Raw genomic sequence first — 9936 nt, forward strand, 5'->3', positions numbered from 1 at the left:
CGAATCAATAATTTAAATGACTACCTCAAAAAAGAAAAGCTAGAGAAAGAAGACTAAAACCAAAAGCAAGAAGAAGGAAAATAACAGAAAGCACAAATAAACAAAATTGAAAATAGGAAACAATGGAGAAAATCAATGAAACAAAATGCTAGTTCTTTGAATTTATCAATAAAATTGATGTCTCTAGCAAGACTGAAACAGATAAGATACAAATTACCAATATCAGGAATGAATCGAGATACTACTGCAGATCCTTTATGAAAGTAATATTATGAACACGGATGAAATGAATCAATTCCTTGAAAAACACAAACTACTAAAACTCATGCAATACAAAATAGATAGTATGAGTATTCCTATAACTATTAAAGAAATTGAATTCATAATTTAAAAGCTTTCATAAAAATGTCCTCAACCCCGATCTTTTTACTGGAGAATTCTACCAAACATTTGAGAAAAATTAGCTCCACAATTTTTTTCAGAAAATAGAAGAGGACAGTATACTTGCCAACTCATTATACGCAGCCAATATTACCCTAATAACAAAACCAGACAAAGACAGTACAAAAAAGGGAAAACCACAGACCAGTGTTTTTCATGCTCTTAGATGCAAAATTTCTCAACAAAATTCTTACAATAATTATATAAAAAAGAATTATACATCACAATTAAGTGGGGTTTATTTCAGGAATCTCCTAAACTATATAAATGTCTAAAGGAGAAAAATTGCATGAACATATCAATTGATACAGAAAATGCCTTTGACAAAATTCAACACCCATTCATCATTTTAAAAAACCTCCCAGAAAAGTAAATATAGAGAGGAAGTTTCTCAGCTTGATCAAGTGTATCCATAAAAATTCTGCTGCTATCACGATACTTAAAAGCGAAGGTTGAGTGTTTTCCTTTTAAGATTAGGAACAAGGCAAAGGTGTCTGCTTTTCCCGCTCTTATTCATCATAGAAGTGGAAGTCCTAGTCAGCTCAATAAGGCAAGAAAAGGAAATAAAAGGCATATGTATTGGAAAGGAAGAAATTAAAATATCCCTATTTTCAGATTGTACAACTGATTATCTGTGTAGAAAAAGAATCTTAAAAAGTTGTAGTATTAATAAATGAGTTCAGCAAAGTCACAATGTACAAGATCAACACACACAAGTCATATTCCTGCATACTAGCAAAGAACATGTGGAAACAAATTAAAAATACATACTATTTATAATCACTTCAAAAAATTAGAATACTTAAATATAAATCTATTAAAACAATTACAGTATCTGCCATATGCTGAAATTTCCAAAGCAGAAATGAAAGAAATCAAAGAACTAAATAAATGGAGAGACATAATGTTCTCATGGACTGGAAGATTCAGTATAGTAAAAATATCAACTCTTCTCAAATTGATCTATAGGTGTAATGCAATTCTTATAAAAATCCCAACAATATATTTTGTACATATAATCAAGGTTATTCTAAAACTGTATGAAAAGACTAAGGCGTTGGGATGGCTAAAAAGAATAAAGTGAGGAATCACTGTTCCTATTTTTAAGACTTCCTGTATAGGTACAGTAAGTAAGACAGTGTGGTATTTTCTGAGGAATAGGCACTTAGATGAATGGAACAGAATACAAACTCCCAGAAATAGTTCAACACGAATACTCCCAATAGATTTTTTTAAGTTTATTTTTAAAAATTTAGTGTAAAATCCATTGATATTTAATATATTCATACAGTTGTGCAACCATTACTATTATCTAATTCTAGAACGTTTTCATTACCCCAAAAAGAGATCTTGTACTCATTAGCAGTCATTCTCCATACCCCCATTCCCACATCCCTCAGGCCCTGGTAATGATTAATCTACATTAATCTACATTCTATCTGTATGGATTTGCTTATTTTGGACATTTCATATAAATGGAATCCTACAATATGTGGCCTTTTGTGTCTATTTCACTTAACATTATGTTTTCAGGGTTCACCCATATTGTAGCATGTATCAGTACTTCACTCCTTTTTATGGCTGAATAATATTCCATGGTATCTCATTCTGTTTATCCACTTATTAATTGACGGACATTTGGGTTGTTTCCACTTTGGGCTATTGTAAATAATGCAGCTATGAATATCTGTGTACCAGTTTTTGTGTGGACATATGTTTTGAGTTTTGGGGTATAAGAATGAAATTTTTGGGTCAGATGATAACTCTATAACTTCTTGAGGAACTGACAAACTGCTTTCCAAAGCAGCTGCACTATTTTACCTTCCCACCAGCAATGTATGAGCATTTTAATTTTTTCATATCTTTGAGGACACATTTTTAGTTTTTTTTCTTATTATAGCCATCCTAGTGAGTGTGAAGTCGTACTCATATGTGGTTTTGATTTGGATTTTCCTGGCAGCTAATAATGCTTTGCCTCTCTTTATGTGCTTATTTGCCATTTACGTATCTTCTTTTGAGAAATATTTATTCAAATCATTTACTCACTTTTAATTGGGTAATCTTTTTTATTATTGAATTGTAAGCATTCTTTACATATTCTAGATATAAGTCCCATATCAGATATATTTGCAAATATTTTATTTCCATTCTATGGGTTTTCTTTCACTGTCTTGATAGGATTCTTAAAAGCACAAAAGTTTTTAATTTTGATCGAGTCCCATTTATGTATTTGTTCTTTGATTGTGTGGGCAAAAGAAACCATTGCCTAATCTAAGGTCATTAAGATTTAATTTATGTCTTTTTTTCTAAGAATTTTATAGTTTTAGCTGTTTTGATTCATTTTGGTCTTTGATCCATTTTGAGTTTATGTGTATAGTTTGAGTCAAGGGTCCAATTTCATTATTCCACTTGTGTATATTCAGTTGTCCCAGCACTATTTGTTAAAAAGATGACTCTTTCCATGTTGAAAGGTATTGACACCTTTGTTGAAAATCCATTGACCATAAATCTAAATTTTTAATGGAAAGTGATTCTCATATTAAAATTATATAGCTATCCAATCATGCCCATGTTAACTATTAGTGTAGAATATGCAAGGTCTCAAAAAATTCCTCCAATGAACTCTTTCTCTGGAGGCTATTAGGTGTTATAATCTACTACAATGAGGGAGTAAACCAAGAAAGAGGAAGACATAGTATGAGATCCAGGAAACAAAGAATCCAATTCCAGGGAATGGTTAGAGGAAGTCCCAGGAGGACAGTCATGTTCCAGGCTGGAATATAACTGGTCTAGTTTGTATTAGGGGAACTGAGAGCTGTGACGGGGCAATCTTCAGGGAGAATATGGAACCAGCAGATTATAAATGGATTGGAGTATTTGGAAAATTATTGATGAGTATTTTACAGAACTGTTAGAACACCTGGATAAAAAAAGCATTAGAAATACAGAAATCTCAAAAAATGAAATACTGAAGCAGTTATTAATGTCAGAAAAAAATCAAAATACTAACAATAATATGCTAAAACTAACTGAAAGACTAACAATAATTAACTACTTTGCTTAGCAGTGAACAATAATTACATAGTTATAATCATGTAAACTTGGTTTGGTTAAATCAAACCAAGAAGGACTGAGGGAAGCAAAGGATATGGGGTTAAGTGGGGGAAAAGGACAAGAAAGCTAAATCTTTAACTATTGCAACAGAAAGTCAATAGATAACATCTAAAATTGTGGTATTCATTTAGGCATATTATTTAGATTATATAATATATAAACCAGGAGAAACAGCTAAAACCACAGAAAAGCATTGCTTATGAAAGTGATAGGGAGCAGTGGAGCAGGGAACTTCTGTTATTTGCTATCAGTTATTTTGCTTAACTTTGTATATAAGTAATTAATATTCTTTAATATAAAAAAGAGCAGGAACCACAAAAAGATCACCACCTTATACATGGGCCAGCTGCAAACTGAAACTTCACTTTTGGACTCTGCATGGCAGAAGTATGTGGCAGAGAGGACAGGACTTTGAGCCTTCTAGATGCCAAGCTCTGGTGATGTGAATTATGAGTGCAGGTGGCTTTCAACTGGCCAGCTAATATCTGCAATATAGGAAATGACTGTAATTTTTGTTTCTGCATCTGGCTTCAAAAGAAAAAGTGGCTCCAATTGCTTATTGAATTTATGGAGATGAGATCTCAAGTACCTTAGGATAATTGTTGGATGAAGGGAGAGGCTTTGCCAGAAAAACACTTTTAATACTTCCCCATCTCATAAGGTACTTTAAAATGATATTTCTATATAAAAAATTTAAATAATCTATCTTGAAAATCTACTTTCTCACCTGTGACTGGCTTCTCTTTGTTAATGCTTTTTAGTTCCAATTTTAGTTTACAAGTTCACTCACAATGACTTCTGTGTAACAAGCTTTTTTATTTACCTTGTTTTGTCATGTTTGCCTTTCTACCTATGTCCAACATATATCTGTTCTTGATCATTATATTTCTTTTTCTATTACTCACCTATCTCTTTCATCACCTCCCTAAATGTGTGTGTGTGTGTGTGTGTGTGTGTGTGTGTGGTGGTTGTTTTGCCTCACACTCCCACGTTTTTCTCTCCATTGTCCGTGCATTTAAGAAGTATTCATCAAGCATCTATAATAACCATTAAAACATGACACAACCTGAGACACAGGCTCTTTACAGTCTAATTGAGGTATTATAAAAATGGTGAATAGAAATAGTAATTAAGTATGGTTAATTATGTAATGACAAAGGTATTTCTATACACAATGAAAGCTATAAGATTAAGGAATAAAGGTAATATGTGTTCATTACAGGAAATTTGCAAAGCATAGAAAGTATTAAAAAATGGAAATTGAGTAACACTATCTAGGTTGGAATCCTAGCTCTATCTTTATTAGCTTTATACCTTTGAGCAAGTTACTTAACCTCTCTGAGTCCCACTTTCTTCACCCATTCAATGGGGATAATAATATTACTTCCCTATCACAAAGAGTTAATAGGCTTACCACACAGCCTAGTAAATTTAAGTGGTAGTAGTTGCAGTTGTCATTACCACCACCATCAGCTTTCTGATCTAAGGCTTTCAAGTCTTTTTTAATGACTTTTTATTGCTGTTTAATATGTTTTTCCTCGGGTTTCCATTTTTCCTAGATTATGTTTTATTTGCTAAGCTTATTAATGTTTTTCCTCTTTATTTAATTGTTTCTCTAATTTCTTTTTTTCTTTCTACCTATAACTATTTTTCCTCATTATTTTGCAGGTAGTCAGACAGGCAACAAATATTTACTGAGCTGCTACACAGACAGGTACTCGTTAAGTCCCAAGGAGATTGGAAATAGAAGGTGAGGAAATCCATTCTTTTTCAGTATACTTGCTTACATAGGAAGCCAGCCCCGACATAGGAAAGGGGAACTAGGCTCTGGTCCCCAGCTCTGTCACTTTTCAGATAGTGTGACCTCTAGAGGCCTCACTTACTCATTTTTACAAATGTGTACATGAACACCCACCCTACATATATCATTAGGCTGTGGATTGTGAATGTCAATGAGCTTTGTAAACTAGACACATGGAAAAAATTGCGATGACTCAGGTTTAGGGAGAAATTGGTTTCTACCTTCTTTATTAAGTGGGCAATGTCACTTGCTTATATTTCTTTTAAAAAAATTCTTCTTGAAGATCATTTTAATTAGTCTTTTTGTCTTCACTCACTTTGTCAAGAATAGTTGAATCTCTGGTCAGAATTACCCTCAAGCCAAAACTGCTTTAGTATTCTAAACCAGCTAAATATTTGATGTTATGTATCCTGTTATCATAGAAATGAAAATGCTGCCCTCTGCATAGACTAGCTGGAGCCTCACCCCTACCTGTTTGTCTTCTATAGACAATTGAAATTCACTAGTCCTTGACCTGGGTTTGGAACTGATATTTAATTTAGATTGAATGTTCATTCTCTAAGACATTTTAAAAGCAGAAAGACCAAGTGAAATCAATACCAGCTTGGATTTTGCCAGATCTTAAAATTAACTTTTTTTCTCAGAATTTAAGAAAACAAAATAAAATTCCCTCATTATTTTCATTATCATAAAAAGACCATATTTATATAATGTCTTATATTATGCTTTAAGCACACAGAAAAATAAAATATTGGTAGGCTATATAAAATAAACAAGGTAGAGTTGATGATCATTGAACTGAAGCCAGGTAATGGATCACAGGGGTTCATTATACCATTCTCTTTACTTTTGTTTATGTTTGAAAATTGATGTAATAAAAAAATTAAAACAAAAAACCATATTCACTGTTTGTTGGAGCTTGTTTCCATAGGCATTTTCATGGCCTAAGGATTTAAATAGGTTAATTGGGAAATCTACACAATCACATAGAATTTTGAACTTTTCCAACCATTTCAGATTTGCTTTTATAGAGAAAACTCTGTGAAGGATGGTATTGCTTTTTGTGGTTGTTAATGCAGACAAAGAAACTTTGTGGTCAAGTGACTTGCCCAAGGTCACATAACTACCCACCCCTAGATGATAGACTAGAAGCCAGGTTTCCTGACTGCTGTGCTGGAGCTCATTTTGCACAAATGTCAGAGGGACAAAATAGTTCCCGATTAAACTTAAATAAGTCTCCTCTTATTGCTGGAATATTTTGTTAATTTTATGTCAGCATATTTTTTATATAGAATTTCAAGTTTATAAGGCCTGATGATGGATGAGGGGATGAGAAGCTGCCATTTACCAACCCAGGTACTGTTTTAGGTGTTTTATATTCATTTAATTTTCCCCAAATCTTCAGGTTTGAGTCCTACCTCCTCCAAATCACTAGCTATGGGACCGTGAGCAAATTATATGAAGTCTCTAGACCTCAATTTCTTTATTTATAAAAAGGGGGTTTTGCCTGCCTAACTGGCATTTGAGGAGAGTTAATGAGATAATGTATATAAAGTGCTTAACACACTTCCTGTAATATGCCAAAATTATTAAAAAGATATATTTTAAAAAAGTTAGGAGGAAGATGCCTATAAGACTAAGGAGTGAACACAAATCATTTAAGGTCTGCAGCCCAGGGATTGGGGATCCCTGATTTAGAGAACTGCCAACTGCCTGGGATAGTTGTCTCCAGACTTTTTCTCTCACTGCTCTATTCTCTGTAGTTTATGTTATTCACCTTTTTAAAATAACACACACATGATCATGTTAATTATTTACTCAAAACTTTTAAATGGCTCCCTATAATCTGTCAACACTACAGGATCTTTTTGTCAACTAAAAGCAAGCCATTCCAAAGTTTACTGCTAAATTTGAACCTTTGCAACTTTCTGTAGAGCATGGCAATGCTATGCAAAGTATATGCTGGTGATAATTTAACAATTTAATAAAGTAGGGAAGAGCGATTCAATAAATGGTGATATTTAAAATATATATCAGTTCTAGTCAAGATGGCGGAGTAAGTAAACACTGCTCATCATTTCTCCCATGACCACATCAAAATTAGAGCTAAACTACAGACTAATTATCATTGAGAATCTAGCTTAATAGAAGTTCTATAACTAAGGATATACAGAAGAAGCCATGTGGAGAATGGTAGGAGGGGCAGAGATGCAGACCAGAATGGTCCCACACCTACGCATGGCAGTTAAAAATTGGGAAGGATCTCTTGGCTGTGGAGAGTCCCCCTGAGGAGCAAGGGGTCCCAGCCCCATACCAGTCCCCATGACTTCTGGCTGTGAAAACCAGCAGAGATTGTGGCTGAGTGAGACAGAGGGCTGTAGGAACCCCAGGCATTCCCCTTAAAGGGCCTGCACCCAGACTTACTTGTTGACAGACTCATTTGCTCTGAGCTCCAGTGCTGGAGCAGCAGCTCCAAAGGCACCAGGGACATATGAGGAGGAACTGAATTGTCTGGCTTCAGACTGAGGGTTGGAGGGACAGCTTCCTCTCAGAAGTGCTGGCAGAAGCCATTGTTCCTTTGTTGAGCCCTCTCCCCACCCAGAGTGCAGATACAAGTGGGCACCATCTCTGGGTTGCCATCTACCTGGCTACCACCATTCACCTTGCCCTGGTGATTCCCTGAGACCCCACCCCACTGAACTAGCAGGCCCACCCATGCCAATTCCAGTGCCTTTTTCATGTGAATGGCCTGTTATGGCTCATGCTGTGGAGTTTCTGAAAATCTCTCACAGGTTTGCAAACTCCAAACAAACATCATCTGGCTATGGCATGCCCTGGCAGCCCCAAGCTTAGCACTAGTGGTAGCTGGCGTTGGTTCACAGTTTAGCGTCTCCAAGGTACTTTCAAGTCCAGCATAAGTGGCAATCATCTACAGACCTCTTTGTAGCTCATACCAAGTGGTCCCGGACATGGCACAGGCAGTGGTTGACCTTGGCCTGCACCAAAGCCCCTCCCAAGAGCCTCCAGAATCAACATACCCATGGCCAGCTTGACCACAACAGAGCACCACCCAAACACCTCTATAAACAATACACCCAAAGGGCAAACTCGCCAGGCACCAGAGCCCAACTAAAGTGAATCCTGCTTTAAAGGGTCAGCACTTGCATAACAGCTCCTTCACTGTAGTCACGGCCAGTCCTCACGAACAATCAACTTGAGGATCAACCCTTTCCATTGATGTGCCAACAGCAGTCAAGGTTAAACTACAACAGGAGGGCACAAATAACCAACACAAGGGACAGATCTGGAACACTCGACTCAGGTGACCAGGGAGAAGGTACCACTGGGCCCCACAGGACACCTACTATGTAAGGGCACTCTACCAAGACCAGGAGACATAGCAGCTCTACCTAACACATAGAAACAAATGCAAGGAGACAGCTAAAATGTGGAGGTAACAAAACATGTCACTATGAAAGAATAGAACAAGACTCCAGAAGGACTAAACGAAATAGAGACAAGCAATCTACCAGGTGCAGAGTTTAAAACACTGGTTATAAGAATAGTCAGTGTCTCAGTGAGAACCTTAGCAAAGATAGGAAACATAAAAATGGAGATAGAAAACATAAAAAAGAACCAGGCAGAAGTAAGGAATAGAATAAATAAAATGAAGGACACATTAAAGGGAATCAGTAGTAAATTAGATAAAGGAGAGAATCAAACCAGCGATTTGCAAGATAAGGTATTAAAAACACCCGGATGCAAAAACAATGAGGATAGTTTAAAGGGCCTCTGAGACAACATCTAGCATACCAACATTCACATCATAGGGGAAGAAGAAGAGAAAGAGCAAGGAATTGAAAATATATTGGAAGAAATAATGGTGGAAAACTTTCTGAACCTGGCAAAGGAAATAGACATACAAGTCCAGGAAATGCAGAGTTCCAAACAAGATGAACCCAAAGAGTCCGACGCCAAAGCACATCATAATTAAAATGCAAAGGTTAAAGATGAAGAGAGAATCTTGAAAGTAGCAGAGAAAAGCAATTAGTTTTCTACAAGGGAACTCCCATGATGGTCAGCTGATTTTTCGACAGAAACTTTGCAGGCCAGAAGGGATTGGCATGAAATATTCAAAGTGATGAAAAGCAAGGACCTAAAACCAAGATTACTCAAACCAGTCTACAGCCATGCCACCCCGAACATGACCAATCTTGTCTGATCTCAGAAGCTAAGCAGGGGCCGGGCCTGGTTAGTCCTTGGATGGGAGACCACCTAGGAAGACCAGGTGCTGTAGGCATTAAAAAAAGCTGTCATTGAAAATCGAAGGACAAATAAAGAGCTTCCCTGACAAGAAAGCTAAAGGAGTTCATCAACACCAAGCCAGTATTACAGGAAATGTTAGAGGGACTTCTTAAAGAAGAAGAAAAAAAAGATTAAAAAATATGAATAGGAAAGGAAACATGGTGGAGTAAGAGACGTCTGCAGATCTCTCTTTGAAACAACAATAAGCCGAATATCTAAAACTCAGCAAAAAATACCCAAACTGCACATCAGCACGTCTGAACATGGGATCTGCC

General features: G+C 36.1%; 1 pseudogene; it reads left to right on the forward strand.

Moving 5' to 3' along the window:
- The first annotated feature begins 9536 nt into the window (after positions 1-9536).
- Positions 9537-9656, forward strand: LOC118607984 (annotated as a pseudogene).
- The last annotated feature ends 280 nt before the right edge of the window (positions 9657-9936 follow it).

The sequence above is a fragment of the Rousettus aegyptiacus genome, unplaced genomic scaffold, assembly GCF_014176215.1.
Source record: "Rousettus aegyptiacus isolate mRouAeg1 unplaced genomic scaffold, mRouAeg1.p scaffold_m13_p_9, whole genome shotgun sequence".
NCBI lineage: Eukaryota > Metazoa > Chordata > Mammalia > Chiroptera > Pteropodidae > Rousettus > Rousettus aegyptiacus.